This window comes from Lepidochelys kempii, chromosome 12 (assembly GCF_965140285.1).
Source record: "Lepidochelys kempii isolate rLepKem1 chromosome 12, rLepKem1.hap1, whole genome shotgun sequence".
In the NCBI taxonomy this organism is placed as follows: Eukaryota; Metazoa; Chordata; order Testudines; family Cheloniidae; genus Lepidochelys; species Lepidochelys kempii.
The window spans coordinates 26682529-26699648 of record NC_136391.1 but is presented as its reverse complement, the minus strand read 5'-3'; the positions used below and the strand labels follow the sequence as shown (position 1 = coordinate 26699648).

The following is a 17120-nucleotide window of genomic DNA, read 5'->3' as shown; positions in this document are numbered from 1 at the left end:
AAAAAAAGACAATATACTCATTCAGATTTCATATTGGTTTTACACCGGTGTAATGCCATTGATTTTGATGAAGTTACACCTGATTTACATCTACGGAAGTGAGCGCAGAAGCCGATTGACTGTATTTACCATATGAAATTGTAGGTCAATTACAGGCCACAGAAATGCGTTATTCTCATTAATAAAAGAAAACCCCTATATACTTATTAGGATTCATGCAAATGTCAAGGTTAAACAGTGCTGGATGAGACTGACAAATCTCTACAATAAAGCTAGAATTTTATCCAGTCCAGTAAAAAGACTGTTTAAAAACTGAACTTTACAAAAGTAAATTGTTCAGCTCATCTGCGTCTACTTCAACATCTCTAACATAAGGAGGATTCTGAAACCTTAGCTTGTGATAGAAAGAGGTGCTGCTCTGAACCAGATGGCACTAAACTGACTGTGCTACTCAAAAACAGCATGCAGAGCAGCTGCTGAACATCCAAGGGGCAAAGACTCGGAAGGGAACAAAGCTGTCAGGGTGAAATAGCTGGGTACAGTTAACTGAAAAATGTGTTGTGGAATAAATGTTGAAGAGATATGTCATCAGTGGAAAAGGCTGAATGCTCCTTGAGGTAGAAGAGATTTACAGATGCAGACACACCAAACTACCATGGGTCCTATGTGAATAGTTCAGCATCTTTTGCAGGCTCGACGTCTGCATCCTCTGAGTCCTTCCATTTCCTAAGGAACATTAATTCTCCTTCACTCTGCATGGAGCTCATTTCTCGCTGAGGATTCCATGCGTTGTCTGCACATTCCCATCCACTTCCAGAAATTTTTCTATTTAAACACAGATGTCTAAATTTTTAAGCTTGTGTGCTTAAAGTTAGGCACCTAAATAAAAACATACCTACCAAATGTAATTTTGGATTGTATTAATGGAGGCATATCATGCAAATCACAAGAGGCGATAGGACAGCTCTACTTGGTTGGTTAGGTGTCAGCTGCAGTAGTGTGTCAGCTGTATAGAAAGGATGTAGAGAAACTACAAAGAATCCAGAGGTGAGCGACAAAGATGATCAAAGAGATGGAAAGCAAGCCATATGAGCAAAAGCTGAAGGAACTGGGTATGTTTAGTTTGGAAAAGAGGGGGGAGGAACATGATAGCAGTCTTCAAATATTTGAAAGGCTGCCATAAAAAAGATGGAGAAAAATTGTTTGCTCTTGCCACAGAGGGCAGGACAAGAGGCAATCGGTTCACAGTACAGCATAGCAGATTTAGATAAAATCACAGGAAATAATTCCTAACTGTAAGAACAGTACGACAATAGGACAGACTGCCTGTGGAAGTTACGGGAGCTCCATCACTGGAGGTTTTGAAGAGGAGGCTGGATAGCTATCTGCCTGGGATGGTTTAGACGCAACAAATCCTGATCTTGGCAGGGAGTTAGTCTAGATGACCCTTGTGGTCCCTTCTAAACCTATTGTTCTATGATTCTACCAACATCTTTGGACAAAACACAGTACCTTTTAGATTTGCATACAATTACATTAATTTGTAAGCAGCCAGTCAGCAGAGCACTTCCCCATAGACTAGTAGATTTACCCTGCAGGCCTATAGAAGAGGTGGAAAAAAAACAGTCTAAGGGAAAACCATCATGCCAGCTGTTCTTGGAACAGGGATCTGATTTTGAGCTTACATTACTGTCAGCATGAGCTGCAAGTGTTCAGCACCTTTGAAAACCAGACCACTTTTATTTAGGTGCCCTATTTAAAATCTATGTTGTCCAGAAAGCACAAGAGTGAGAAAGGCTGGGTTCAAATTGGTGAAGAGTATGCCTGAAAGGTTAGGAGATTTGTTTCTATTTGGATAAGTATCCAAAGATGGGTTGTTTATCCTAAAATATCCAATCTTACATTACCTCATAATCATCTCTTAAATCCTATAGGATTCAGCAGAAGTGAAACCTATACAGTGAGAAAAGGGTCTATGGAAATTTAATAAGGTTCTAATACTTTAAAAACTGATAGAAAAATAGTATTTCTTGGTTTTGTTTTCCCCCCCACACACCTTTCAGAACTCTGAAGCAGACAATTCTCCATTAAGTTCTATAGGATCCAAAGGAAAAGATTGGTCTGCTGTCCCAGGATACGCATCGGAAGAAAAGGCAAAGGAAACAAGTTCTACAAGACCTAGACAAATTGTCACTGTGGGACTCCTCCAGTGCCCACTAAAGCAGGGGTTCTCAGACTGGGGTTGTGACCCCTCAGGGGGTCTCAAGTGGTTACTGACATCCCCAAGCCTGATTAAAATTAACCCCCCTCCATTTTTAATTTATAAGCGGGGGGGAATCACACTCAGAGGCTTGCTGTGTGAAAGAGGTCACCAATACAAAAAGTTTGAAAACCACTGCAGTAAAGGCCATGGAAAGATTCCCATTGATTTCTAGAGGCTGTGGATCAGGCCCTATATGACTGGTCCTTAAAGGGATAGAAGTAGATGATTATTGTGTGGATTTGGTGAGACCTGGACTAGAAATGACCTGTAAAGAAGACATGAGCATTTTTGAAAGCAAGGGGCATGAAGGACTATCTTATCCCCCATCCTTTGTTATACTGATGGCACCAAAGATGATTCTGTCAGTCAAACAAATTTAGAGTTATTTACAAAAATAAACAATATCTAGCATTGTCATCTGCTCTGGGTACCAGAGCCTATTGCTTAAGCTGCATCCTCAGCTGATGACTGTTTTCCAGTGAACGGCAGTTAACATCCTCCCCCGCCCCCTTCTCTCAGCAATGAAATAGAAATTGCTTATTTTCTTATGAGGAAACCTAATTGTAATCAGTCTCCTTAAAGAAGACTTTGAAAAATGTCCCCTCATTAGCTGCTTAACCTTCCTGAATAATTAATGTATCAAAATTTTAAAAGAGCTATTCGTCTTTGCTGCTGCATGTCATAAAAATGTGAAATAATGTAACCAAAGCTTAGTCTTCTAGAAAACTGGAAAAATCAATCCCATTACCTTTGCTAAATTGTGATGAAGAATAGGGGTGAGAGCATATTTCACTGCAGGATGTTATTATTTAAAGTCTTCTATAAAATATGTTGCACGTTTGGCTAAATTTATTATAACATATCTGTAAGACCTCAACAATTGGTCTCTTTTTTCATCTCACGCTTCTCAGAGTGTCTCCTGAATTATTTAATAAAGTAATTCCCCTCTGGCTTGTAGGGTAAAAGAAATAGTGGGTCTACATTTTTTCTTTGGTTTTAGGGTAGGAGGAGAAATTTAAGTATATGTTGCTGTCCCAGAACAGAGCACCAATATTCTATATGAGTTCTAGGAGGGCCCATCTACTCATCACATTGAACTACCTTAAGTTTCATGGGTGCAATGCCCATTAGAGTCACTGTGGCCTGAATCTGGGAAACTCCCATTGGGCTGCAACAGAGGAACAAATCAGGTCCACTAGCATAACTCAAACCACTTACTTGGAATGTTTAACTTTTCCCCTTCCCTCTCCCCTAAATATTCCTCTGCTTTAAAAATTCAAATGCAATTTGGGCAACAATTTAATTCAACAGTTTTCCCTTTAGAGTTTTCTGGCCTGACTCTTTACTGCCTTGCAACTAAATCAGAATGGCAGCATTTTTGCGCCCTTCTTGTACAGGTGGAAATGAATATACAAAGTGCAAAGGAGAATCAGGCCCTAAATTGGAGACGTGCAACCAAATTCTGCTCTCAGTTGTAAATCCAGTTACTTTAAATCTACATCACTGTTACCAAGAACAGAATTTGTCCCAGGTTTCTTTCCCACAATTTCATTATACTTCAATCTACTACGTATTTTTTCATACCACTAGCAAAGGTTGACTCATCGATTTTTGGGAAGTAGTGGAACTTTATGGGAACTCCCATATGATGGATGTGAGCTTCAGTCTTTGTTGTTTCTGGTGTAAAAACCCGATGGCTAGGACTCACCAAAATGCTGAAAAATCCTGTTCCGCCTGAACACAAAACATTTGAAAATAAACCATACTGACCATAGTGATCAAACATTCAAATAGTAATCTAAATGTTCATTCTGGATTTATTTTTTACACTGTTTAGTACTTGATATATTAAGCACCAGCGCTGGCTTTGTATTTCTGTTAGAGTCCATTTCCCTTTATTCAGCTACTTATTTGTTGCTCCCTCTGAAAAGGTAAGTATAGTAATAACAAGTCTAAGTTTATCTGGTTTCCTCCACTCCTTTCTCTCACTGGCATTAGTAAGGCTTGGAACAATAACAGGATGCAGGGATGGAGGATGGGAAAAGGCTGACTCCCAGCTGGGGAACCTTGGAGACTGGAAAGCTGAACACTCCCAGTATTGCTTAATGAAATGAAAACTGATTTTTTGTTATTGTTCTTCACTCTGGGTAGTGCTGTGTAGATTTCTGGATACTGTTGATTTAGTTTGCCTAACTTGGGATAAAACTGAAGCTTCACTGACTCATGTGAATCAGGTAAGGGACAATGGGCTGGTGTTGCTCTCTGCAGGTTAATTTCCAGGGCTTTATTCCCTATTTAATTGCTTTGATTTTTGTTTAAAGTTCTGAGACGGGCTATTTACTTAATATTCTGTGCATCAGACATCTTCGCAGCATCCTCGGATCGGATACTGCTGTCACTTGGGCATAGTTCTATTGACGTGGTAATTTACACTGGTGTGAGAAGAAAGTCAGGCTCTCTGAGGCTACAGCAAAATGCTTCCACACTATAAGGAATGCTTAGACATTAAGAAATGGATCTTTTTGTACCTCTGGTTCACACTGCAAACTGAGATACCAGGGTATGCAGCCACTGGACTTTTACAATGAGACATAACAACAAGATCAATACTATAAAATGTACCTGGGGACCTTTCAGTTGCAGTGCAGACAGTAACAGGCTTACTATTTTGTCATTGGAAAAATGTACATGTTATATCTCGCTTCCTTTATACATAAATACATTGGATCAAGGTTGCAGAGGCCCGTGGTATTTTTTTCTTTCTTAAAATTATTAAAGGAATTTTAGCGCTACTGGACTAAGAACCAAAGGGTTAGAGTTCTCATCTTCCAAGGCAGCCACTATGCAGATCTCACATAGCTGGAACTACATTTATGTAAAGACTAGGGGTAACATTTTCAAAAGCATGTAAGTGATTTAAAGCCTCAGTCCCATTTTCAAAAGTGACTCAGACACTTAGGAACCTAAGTCTCCATTGACTTTCAATGAGATTTTGGGGCCTAAGTGCCTGGGCCACTTTTGAAAATGGGATTCAGGTGCTTTTGAAAATTTTACCCTTGATCTTCCAAGTTCCAGTTAACAGTACCTAGACCTTACAACTGTCTATTGGTCTGGAAGTAGAAATCTCTGGCTCTCAGCTGTCCAAACTTACTTATTTTTCCGGTAAGTTACTTCACGGAGAAAGCCTTGAAACAAGCAAACTGCTAACAGGGCTTTTATGCTGTTATAACTATAATGTTTCACGTAGCAGGTCCCTCAGCTAACAGGTTTTCCACACAACTTTCAAAGACACAAATGTTTATGAAGAAGAGAGGAGTTGATGCATCTTTGTTTCTGTTGGAATTATATTTTGTAGTGGTGGGATTGTCGGGCAGACAATATCTTACTGTGCAGTGCTGTAATGAAATGAAAGAAAAATATGGAATAGGTTACTTTTGTGAAGACACCTGAACAGTTTTCAGTCATTAAGAGTATTAAAATTGTGGTATTTGTTATAGGACCAGATGCAGGGCTCAGTGCTCAAGATGCTTAAGCAGAAATAGATTCACTTAAACAGTTAATGGTTTTGAAGATATTTGCCAAAAGAATATATGTTTGCCTCATATCCTGCTTTTGTTGAAGTAGAATAGAGTAATTGAAAACAGGATATGGGTAAAGGGACTTGTGTAGTTTCTGCCTTACACATGCATATGATGATAATTTTTGATGAACTAGGCTATAAAAATATAAAAAAATATTTCAAAGAAAAATTCTTCCTTTTTCCAGTGAAAAATAGGAATTTTTTTTCTGTTTCTTGTCTGGCTTTAAAACAATTAGTGCTTTCTGGCTGGAGAAGAGGATGGTTATTGCTGGTGGTTGGGTTTTTAAAAAGGTTTAATCTATAATTTTTTAATCCATTTGTACTTCATTTTGGTTTCTGAGGTAAGAGTATCCACATTCCAGATCACTTTGGAGTTTAATTTAGACAGGTCCAAACTCTAATGGCAAATGGGGAAAAAGTCTTTCCGACTTATTTCATGAGATGTGTAAAATGGGAATATTTTGTGATGGAGAAAAACATTTTAAAGGTTTACAAAGTACTTTCCAATCTTCATCCAGTATGTTTAAAATTAGATGAACCCCTACTGCTCAGCACACATGTTGGAAGGATTAGTTTCCTTCTTGCACTGTTGTGTGTCAGAGTGATTATTTGTGCAAACTGGCGATGTGCCCAAGAGCCAGGGGAGTGGGAGGATAGGAGGGGAATTTGCAAGACACAAAAGGCAGACAGACACCCAAGCCACACTGATTTTCACTGTGAGCTGGATACTTATCTCCTACTTGTACCTTTGAAAATCCTCTCAAGAATTTTAATTTATATCTGGATTCCCAACAGACCTTGGCTACACTCAAATCCAAGGATATGGGTGTGGCCCACTACAAAGATAGCAGCTGTTTGCTAAACTCAACTCTGGATTTAGATTTCAAACACCTACAACATTTTGGAGCGATCCAGTCTGGGGGGGGGAATTGATTTAGTGTCACGATTATTACAAACACCAAAACACAGGGAGCCAACATACTGCCAGTCACAAGCAAACATGGTGATCTGAAGCCACCATGTCACCTGCTGCGGGCAGCTCCACGGCTCTGGGATCCATTCTCAGAAATACTGCTGTGAAATTGGTAACCATGGCATCATTCCTTTTCATGTTTTGAGCTGCATAAAACTCAACATAATTCACTTATCAGGGGTTTTCATTAACATTTTATTTGGTTTCAACCTCTCTCAAGTTCACAACCCAAGTTCTGCTTTGAGTTTGGAGTTTGTTCAAATCCCCAACAAACTCCATCAAAAATGCCAAGTTTTCCATTAAAGGCCACAACTTCATTGCAAAAACATAAATTGGCCCATTCACTGACCTTATGTTTACTCAAAAATAATGTGAGCTTTAAATATACCTTTTAGTGAACTTGATCTGAATTTCAAGTTCGTAACAAAGCATAAATTCAGGCAAATTTTGAGAGATGTGTGGTTTTGTTGCACACATTTTGCACAGTTCTAACTACAACACACCTCAAGAATATATTACTGCCTCCGGGAGCTCATTGTACTGCATGAAATATCAGTATGGCAGGCAGAGATGGTATTTTGGGCCTGAACCTCTGAAGTGTTGAGCTTGGGAAGTACTCCAACACCTTACAGAACCAGACCCTGTGTAAGTGCAAATTCCATGAAACTCATGAAGTCAGTGAGCTAGAAAGATATTTTAGATATAGATACACACACACACACACACACACACACACACGTTTTGTCCTGTGGCTGATTCTGCTGAAAGGCAGTAGCTGTTGTTCTATGCCCATTTCAGGCACCTCCTGAACTTAGAGTAACAGCTGTGTTAGTCTGTATTCGCAAAAAGAAAAGGAGTACTTGTGGCACCTTAGAGACTAACCAATTTATTTGAGCATAAGCTTTCGTGAGCTACAGCTCACTTCATCGGATGCATACTGTGGAAAGTGTAGAAGATTTTTTTATATACACACAAAGCATGAAAAAATACCTCCTCTCACCCCACTCTCCTGCTGCTAATAGCTTATCTAAAGTGATCACTCTCCTTACAATGTGTATGATAATCAAGTTGGGCCATTTCCAGCACAAATCCAGGTTTTCTTACACACACACCCCCACACACACACACCCCACTCTCCTGCTGGGTTTGTGGGGGAGGGGGGGAGGAGTGTGAGAAAACCTGGATTTGTGCTGGAAATGGCCCAACTTGATTATCATACACATTGTAAGGAGAGTGATCACTTTAGATAAGCTATTAGCAGCAGGAGAGTGGGGTGGGAGGAGGTATTTTTTCATGCTTTGTGTGTATATAAAAAAATCTTCTACACTTTCCACAGTATTCATCCGATGAAGAGAGCTGTAGCTCACGAAAGCTTATGCTCAAATAAATTGGTTAGTCTCTAAGGTGCCACAAGTACTCCTTTTCTCCTGAACTTAGTATGCCCTGGTTTATATGGGACTTACTATAATTTATATGAAAAATAATTTGGGAAAAAGAGTTAACTTTCAGCAATCAGGCTGTTGAGTCACTTCAATTCACATCTGAGTTTCATAACTCTTGAAAACAGTAGCTGCACTAAGGAACAAAGGCACATAAAGATCAAGGATATAATTTCCCTTAGGTATAGTTTATTTCTGGCTTTCTATTTTTTTCCTACCTGTCTGTCTGTGATAGTGTAAAACTACAGTCATTCAGTCATCTGGCAATTAACCTTTCTAGCAAAGCAATACTGCCAGCCCAAACATTTGAGCAGTCTTTTTCTCAGCACAGATATATTTGTGTGGCCAAGTAAGCAAATGCTCTTGAAGGTTAGGACCATCAGGTAAAAGTATTACTAAATATTACATTTGGAAGTATGGAAACACTGAGCTTGCAGTGAAAAACCTGCTATTTCAGAGGGAGGGAAAAGCATGGTCACCTGAGATGCACTTCAGACACCATATAAAGTCAGCTCTTTCCCAGGCCGATAGAGACCAGGAGTATCATGCTGTATTAGCACCAGGGTCTCAAGTGGGAAGGATGGTTGCAAAGCCACACTCCAGTTAGAGATGGGCCAAAAACAGAATCTGATCCCATTTGAATTTCAGGTAGGAGTTGGTATCTAAACCCTCTCGTACAGTTTTTGTTCTAGATCAGATCCAAAACCTAAACCTTTAAATCCATAATAAGCTTTTTATTTATTTTTTTATTTTATTAAGAAAAGCTTACTAAAAAAACAAAACAAACTATTCTTCGACCCATCACCCTCCAGTCTCTCCCCCACAAAATAACTTTTGTCCTTCCCTCAACACAGTGAGCCCAAGACACGCTCCTTGCATCTTCCCCACACACCCCTCCTGAGATCAGACCCGCCCTGTGAAAAAATCTCCATCCCCTTTGCACATGCAGAGTTTAGAATAGCAGCTCCTGATATCACAGGAAGCTCACCAGGCTATAAAGTCGTGGTGTCTGCACAGCAACCATTGGCTCTTTATCTCTGGTCCAGTGAGGCTGGGGAAGGGCATTCCTGCTCCACATGGTATTTGGAGGAGGGGCTTGATTTCACCTTTCATAGAATCCTAGAATATCAGGGTTGGAAGGGACCTCAGGACATCATCTAGTCCAACCCCCTGCTCAAAGCAGGACCAATCCCCAATTAAATCATCCCAGCTACCATGGCTCTCTTCTGCCTCGCACCATGCTACCCACTTTCAGCTTGTGCTTTGAAAATGTTCTAGGAGCACAAAGGACACCCTCTAATCTATGTGTAGGCCTGTGATTTCTGCTCAGATAGTTTGTTGGCCTGATCATGCTCTCAGTGAAGACCATGGAGAATTTACCATTAATTGCCATGGGAGCAGGAGCGGGCCCTGTATGAATGAACAGACTTCATACAACGATTAATCTCCTCTGGGGCAAAGATTCAGAATTAGCCATTCCATTCTGTTTGTGCTGCCACTCCCCCTTAGAACTCAGCCTGCATTCAGAGGAGGACATCCTCTATGCTACATTAGCATCTTATAGAAGGGTGTCATGGTCATCTCCCAGATTCATAAGATTTGTTTTAAAGTCCACTCAAAGTAAATGAAATTTTATCTGAAAATGCCAATTTACTTAAACAACATTTTGGGGTTAGTCTGAAGTACTCAATATTTATTACTAATAAGATATGAGGTTCACTTTATTTCTATCTGTTTTTAGGGAAAACAGTTTTTATATGACAGTAATGTCAAAATTATAACTATGACCAACTGATGTGTTCTCGGCTTTACGCTACTGTGGTATCTAGGGGCCCAAACTTGCAATGAATAGATACACTTTCTATGATTCACTAATTTGACTGGTATTTTATCTTCCTTATAAAAGGTCAACAAATGCCACTGCCTATACAGGCAGCCAGCATAGGGTTAATATACCTCTAAACACTACAAAACAAAGACTCGTCCAATACGGAAATGAGTAGAAGGGGAGGAAATCTTATGTAGTTTCCCTTTGGGAAGGCAACTAAACCATTACAATGTTGCACGGAACAAAAAGATACAGTAGCTCTGTACCCTTGTGGCCAGAATTGCCACAAGAGTTTGCTAGTATCTTTGGATTAGTACAGGTCCATCTTCCAGTAACGGTACTAAAGATGACTAAAATCTCTAGGAGGAGGAATTGAGTAAGTTTTCCGTCATAAAACGCTGCCTCATTTCCCTTGTGCTGACCTAACTTAGAGAGGTTGCGAGTTGTTCCCCTTTCCCTATATGGTCTCATCTTTGATTTTTCTAAATCAAGACAAATGCTTCAGTTACATAAGAAATTTATAACTAAAAGACCGGGCTAGGGCTTAAACACTTACCACATATTCTCACTTTAATCAAAGGTAGTAACAATTACCTCCTAATCATAAGAAATACAGCTACCAATCTTTCAGAGTCAGAGAGCAAACCCACCTTCTGAACAAAATCAAGCCACAAAACTTGGATTTGGGTCTAAATCTGAATAAGAACTTTACAGATGCTGGGGCTGTTTGAGGTCTCAAGCTGTAGAAGTGGCACAGCAGCAGTGGCTGGTGTTCCAGCTGTGGAGAAGGCGGGAGACCTCCATCCTGTTTCCCAGCGTGGGCAAGGCCTCTTTGGGTATGTCTACCCCCATGAGCAGAATATGCAGCAGAGAGTCTCAGAGTCCAGGTCTACAGACTTAGGCTCATGGGTCTTGCCCTATGACACTAAAAACAGCTGTGTAGACGCTTGGGCTGGAGCTCAGGCTCTGAAGTCCACCCCATTCCCTAGCAACAAATATATGGCCACTTGAACTGCAGTACAATGTAAGCTGGTATCGCCATATCCAACCATTCAAAAATTAGTCAGGCAACAAAAAAGAATGAAATTGACTTGAAATCAAAGTCACAAAACATTTTTTTAAAATTACTTTTTGCCTCCTGACTCTTGAGCCTTTAGGCTTCTCATTTCAAGCTTTTCTCTACCACCATGAGAGTGAAAAACTTGCTTTTCCCAAAAAAGAGAGAGATTCTTACAAAACAACATGACTCCAGGAGCTGGGGCTTTAAGAAAAAATGACAAGACTCACAATAAAAGCACAAGAGTTTCAAAATGGGTAATACAAAACAGACGTGTCATTCATAACATTATTTCACAATGCACAGTGGTCACAACAATAGAAAGGGTACTGGAAGAGGTGGTAAATATAGGTGGGGGACCAGGAAGGTCTGAAGGGTTAAGTAGGCATTGTCTGGGGAACTAGTTGACTAGCTCCAGGAAGTAGAGAAGAGATGGACATTTGAGTTGAATGTTTAAAAGGGAAAGATTACAGAGTGGTTATGCACTCAACAAAATACACTGCAGATCCACATTCTCCATACATTGTAGCCCCCTTCCTCAAAAGATATTTATGTATGTGTGATAAGAAGTCTTTAATATTTCCTTTTCTAATCATAACATAATGAATGTAGTTATCTATGAGTATCGACATATAAACAAGGGCTCTAATAGCTGCATGACAGACTCACCATCCCAGAATGTCCCTTGTCTTGAGGCCCAGCATTGCAGTACTTCCGCCTCCTCTTGTCCTCAGGGCTCCTGTGATCTGGTGTGGTGACTTGGTCCTCCAGCCAAGTCACACCATAGTTCCTTTCCAGGGTATCAATGTCCCGCATCAGTCTCCCGTGACACTAGTTATCAATATAATATTTTGCCCCTCCACGGCTCCTCTTCAAGCCCATTCTTCTTCCAGAGTAGTGGGCTCCCAGACTCCTTCCCAGCAAAACTCAAACCTGAAATGGAACCAGACATAACTTCAGCCACTCTGCCCATCCCAGGTCTCAGCTTGCAGTTCTGGGTTCTCCCCAGCTCCCTGCACCTCTTCTGGAGCATCACCCCACAGGACTGCCTGCCTGTGGCCTTTTCCCTTTATCAGTGCCCATCACAGGAATTCCGTCCACTCCAGAAGCTTCTCAGTCCCTCTCCCAACTTTGGCCCTTTGCCAGAGCTCCCTTGTTGGGAGAGGATCCCAAGGTCTATTCTCTCCCTGGGCCTCCTGTCTCCTAGGTGTCTTAGAATCACAGGACTGGAAGGGACCTCAAGAAGTCATCTAGTACAGTCCCCTGCACTCAAGGCAGGACTGTTCTAGACCATCCCTGACAGGTGTTTGTCTAACCTGCTCTTAAAATTCTCCAATGATGGAGCTCTCACAACCTCCCTAGGCGCTTAACTACCCTGACAGGAAGTTTTTCCTAATATCCTACCTAAGTCTCACTTGATGCAATTTAAGTCCGTTGCTTCATGTCCTATCCTCAGAGGTTAAGGCGAACAATGTTTCTTCCTCCTTCTTGTAACAGCCTTTGATGTACTTGAAAACTAGTATCATGTCCCCTCTCAGTCTTCTCTTTTCCAGACTAAACAAACCCAATTTTTTTTCAATCTTCCCTCATAGGTCATGTTTTCTAGACCTTTAAATCATTTTTGTTGTTCAGCTCTGGACTTTCTCCAATTTGTCCACATCTTTCCTGAAATGTGGCACCTAGAACTGGACACAATACTCCAGCTGAGGCCTAATCAGCATGGAGTAGAGCAGAAGAATTACTTACTTACTTACTTGTGTCTTGCTTACAACACTCCTGCTAATACATCCCGGAAGGATATTTGCTTTTTTTGCAACAATGTTATACTATTGACTCATATTTAGCTTGTGATCCATTAAGACCCCCAGATCCCTTTCTGCAGTACTCTTTCCAAGGCAGTCATTTCCCATTTCATATGTATGCAACTGATTGTTCCTTCCAAAGTGGAGTACTTTGCATTTATCCGTATTGAATTTCATGCTATTTACTTCAGACCATTATCTCCAGTTTGTCCAGATCATTTTTAATATCAATTCTATCCTCCAAAGCACTTGCAGCCCCTCCCAGCTTGGTACTGTCCACAAACTTCTAAGTGTACTCTCTATGCCATATCTAAATTGTTGAAGATATTGAACAGAATCAGAGCCAGAACTGATTGCTGCGGGACCCCACTCGATATACCATTCCCGCTTGCCTGTGAATCACTGACAACTACTCTCTGGGAATGGTTTTCCAACCAGTTATGCACCCACCTTATAGTAGCTCCATCTAGGCTGTATTTCTCTAGTTTGTTTATGAGACTGTCATGCAAGACAGTATCAAAAGCCTTACTAAAGTCAAGATATATCACATCTACTGCTTCCTCCCTATCCACAAGGCTCGTTATCCAGTCAAAGAAAGCTATCAAGTTGATTTGACATGATTTGTTCTTGACAAATCCATGCTGACTGTTACTTTATCACCTTATTATCTTCTAGGTGTTTGAAAATTGATTACTTAATTATTTGCTCCATAATCTCTCTGGGTACTGAAGTTAAGATGACTGGTCTGTAATTCCCTAGGTTGTCCTTATTTCCCTTTTTATAGATTGGCACTATATTTTCCACCATTGTGCTGAGTTGCTCCCTGTACAAAGAAGGCCTAGCTATGTCTTCTAAGGAATTGTACCTATTATTCCCTACAGGTGCCCTTAGGTGGGCTAACTGAGCCTTCAGGCTTCCATTAACCTTTTTGCTGCCAGTGTGGCATGTATGCATCCTATCACAAGCTGATGCAGTTTTAACTGCAGTCTGAGAAAACAAAACTTCAGCGCTTTTGTGTAATAAATATTGGTTATTGTGGACCATACACCGTATTTGCACTGGGGGGAATATTATGTTTCTATTCACTAAGCCTTTGTCGAATGAATGAGTTAAAATTTTATCTGCTGTAAAGACAGCTTCCTTAAAGTTTTTATTTTTAAAAACATGTGATAATTACTGTACACAAGTCTTGAAGTGTTGAGATTTTTTCCTTGCTCAAGAACATAGTTGGCATTTCACACTAAAAACTGTGCTAGGAAGCCTCTGCACCACTCAGGGCTGTCTCCATTTGGAAACAGGAGGAGCAATAAAAGCTTTGCAATACATTTCATTCTGTTGTACTCTATATAGGTTCCTTTACATTATTATAATTGTGCAGAGTGGACCTTATTCTGCTTTGGCTTATACAAACTCTTAACATTCAGGAACAACTCTAGCTAATATTTAACACCTCGATACACAGCAGAATTAACCAGGGGAAGGCACAAAACTTAGATCATTTCCAAAACACACCCTAAATTCACTGCAGCAAGAACAGAAAATAGTTTGCAATATTTTGGCTGGGGTCCTTATGAATAGCAGCCTAGCCAGATATAGATCTTTATTATTTATAACACAAGCTTTACTAAAATTATCCTGCCACATCATGGAAAAAGTCATCCCTCACGATTACAGTAGTCTCAGAGTTAAATTTCATGGCTATTGTATTGACAATGAGGCCTTTGGCAGGAAGGTTGTATAAAGGAAAATAAAGATGGTCAATGTTTACAGATTCTACTGGACAGAATCTCAATCCAACTCCCAGTCTTAATGAACTAGAACCTTTGTAAAGGTTTAGATATGTCAGCATACACCTTCCTAATTAATCAACAAGCCTTAGGGACTGCTGTGCATTTCTGATAGGGAAACACCAGAATCAGTAAGATTATCAGGGAAAAACCTGCACCCAGCAGATAGAACAGAGACCCACTAGGCCCCATATAAATGCTTTCCCCAAAACAGAAGGATTTTTAAAGGTTTCCCAAGTCACTGCATTTTGCAGGTCATAAGCAGCTGGAGATCCTGATTGAGGGGACTTGCAGGAAGTCAGCTAGTAATCCAATGCCATGATTAAGAGAGATGTACTTAGGAGCAAGGGCTATCATTAGGGAGAAGGAAAGGAAAAGGCTCTAATTGTTTCAGAATTTTTAAGTACCAGCCTTCAGGAAATACATCCAAACCAAAGCAACTCTCCAAATGAGATGAGGCCTTCTTCACGGATCAGTGAACCTAAATTGCCAGATCATCATCTCTAACTACCTCTTCTGTTTGGAGCATATAGCGGATAACATATCCCTTGCAATTTTGCTCCCTCTCACTAGGTCACTGTCATATTTTTCTACATCTGTCCTTGTCCAATAAGTTACTAGCATTTTGCCTAACAATACCTTTTCTTACCTAATTACTTCTCATGAAGGATTCATCAGGAGAACATTACTTACTTTCTGTTTTTAGAGTGCATTGAATACAGCTCTTTTGTTCCAGAATGATCTAATAAGATGGGTGGAGGTGCAGAGTAATCTGACCGTGAAAACACAGCCTGGAGTTTGATGGCATTTGGCCACTGTCATCAAAACGCTTGTGGTCAAAATGTAAATCTTGTGTCGCTTGTTACTTTTTTCCTACAATATTTTCCAAGCCAAGAAATCACATCAGTCACAGGTCCCTTGCACTTGCTGATTTTAAAAATGGAATCCTTTGAATCAACAAAATACAAATTGCTATATCACAGTATGAATAATATAGAGCACTAAGTGAAAGTATTCTGTATCAGAAACAAAAGTTCTGCTGATCTGTTTAATTATATGTGCATTAGCAAAGTATTCTGTTACTTTCTCCAGAGTCCCTTCTACTCTCAGGTGTTTGCGGCCCATTCCTGGGAGCCATGGATGCAGATCAGAGAATAGAATTTTTTAGCGATTCCTTGGTCATGCTACTAACTCCATGCAAGTTGTCATAATCCTCTGTTTGTGACATTACATTCATTACTACAAAATGAAGGGTGATGTCACAAATATAAAATAATGACCACTGTGGGCTGGTGCTATGCTAAGTAGTAAACTTCAAAATGTTCAGCAACTGGGTTCAGTCTCAGCACATGATGCAGAGCCTAACCTTCTTAGGTCCCTCTTCTCCCTCCCTGTGACCCCCACCACTCCTTCACACACTCTTCTCTACTCTCCTTCCAAAACAGATAGATTTTTCTCTCGGCTTTACTCCCTCTTCCTAGCCAGTACTCCCCTTCAGGAGCCTTCAGTATCTTTCTTCAGCATACTCATGCAGCATCCTTTGTGCAAATAGATTTGCATGTGAAGTTAAGGGCTGCATGCAGCAGGGAAACCCTGCACCATTTTCAATAATAAGGCTTGCTCCACCCTTTAGAGTGTTCTAATCCAATTTGCAGATCACTTCAGGGAAAGCTGCTGGAATAAGGTGTTATGATATATCATTCAAGAGCTTATAAGGAACAAGAACTCTTAGTCAGTGCCAAAACAAATGTACATAGAATACTGCAGGCACTATACCTGTTCAGCCCGCAATGGGTTTTCACCAGTTCCCAAGTGTCTCCCTAGTCTTTATGATGACAAATAACATTATCCTGGAAACTGGGCAAGGACATCATTGATTCTGCACCTGGCATGATACATGATCTGCATACTGAGAGAGTGAAATGATGTGAGATTCCTCAGACTCACCTCATTATGCAGTGGTGCACTAATAGCCTTTTGTGTGCGTTCATCTCTTGGGACAGATGGAAAGCCAGCAGTCTCATAAAATCTGGTGAATTGCTTACTAGTCATGCTGAGATTCTCAAATAAAATGAAAACAGTCGTCCACTTTAATGACAGCTACATTGCATAACTGATGTGCGGAGAAGTGGGTGAGACTGGTTAATGCCACTACTGTCCATTTTTGTGATTTGAAATTCTTTAATTGCCTGCATGATACATGTGTCACTCTTACCATAGTAAACAACGCCTCACTTCTCTGTGACAGCATTAATTCCCTTTGGGCCATTCAAATGATTTCTAGAAATGTTAGTTTACCTAGTCTCTGGGGTGCATGCCCCTGCAAAGTCTAGGGAAAGAGTCTAGTTCAATGAATAAAACACACACCATTCCATTTCCTTCATGTTCATG

General features: G+C 40.4%; 1 protein-coding gene and 1 long non-coding RNA gene across 3 annotated transcripts in view; one reads left to right on the top strand and one right to left on the bottom strand.

Moving 5' to 3' along the window:
• Window positions 1-17120, bottom strand: part of LOC140896331 (uncharacterized) — a 504982-nt gene that overhangs the window by 388361 nt on the left and 99501 nt on the right. For both annotated transcript variants that reach the window (XR_012154520.2, XR_012154521.2), the window contains exon 2: window positions 11810-12073. This is a non-coding gene — a long non-coding RNA (uncharacterized LOC140896331). The remainder of the gene's footprint in view (window positions 1-11809; window positions 12074-17120) is intronic.
• Window positions 4330-17120, top strand: part of CDH5 (cadherin 5) — a 56572-nt gene continuing 43781 nt past the window's right edge. Inside the window, exon 1 of the mRNA XM_073307948.2 lies at window positions 4330-4497. The gene's annotated coding sequence lies outside the window, so the exon portion shown is untranslated. The remainder of the gene's footprint in view (window positions 4498-17120) is intronic.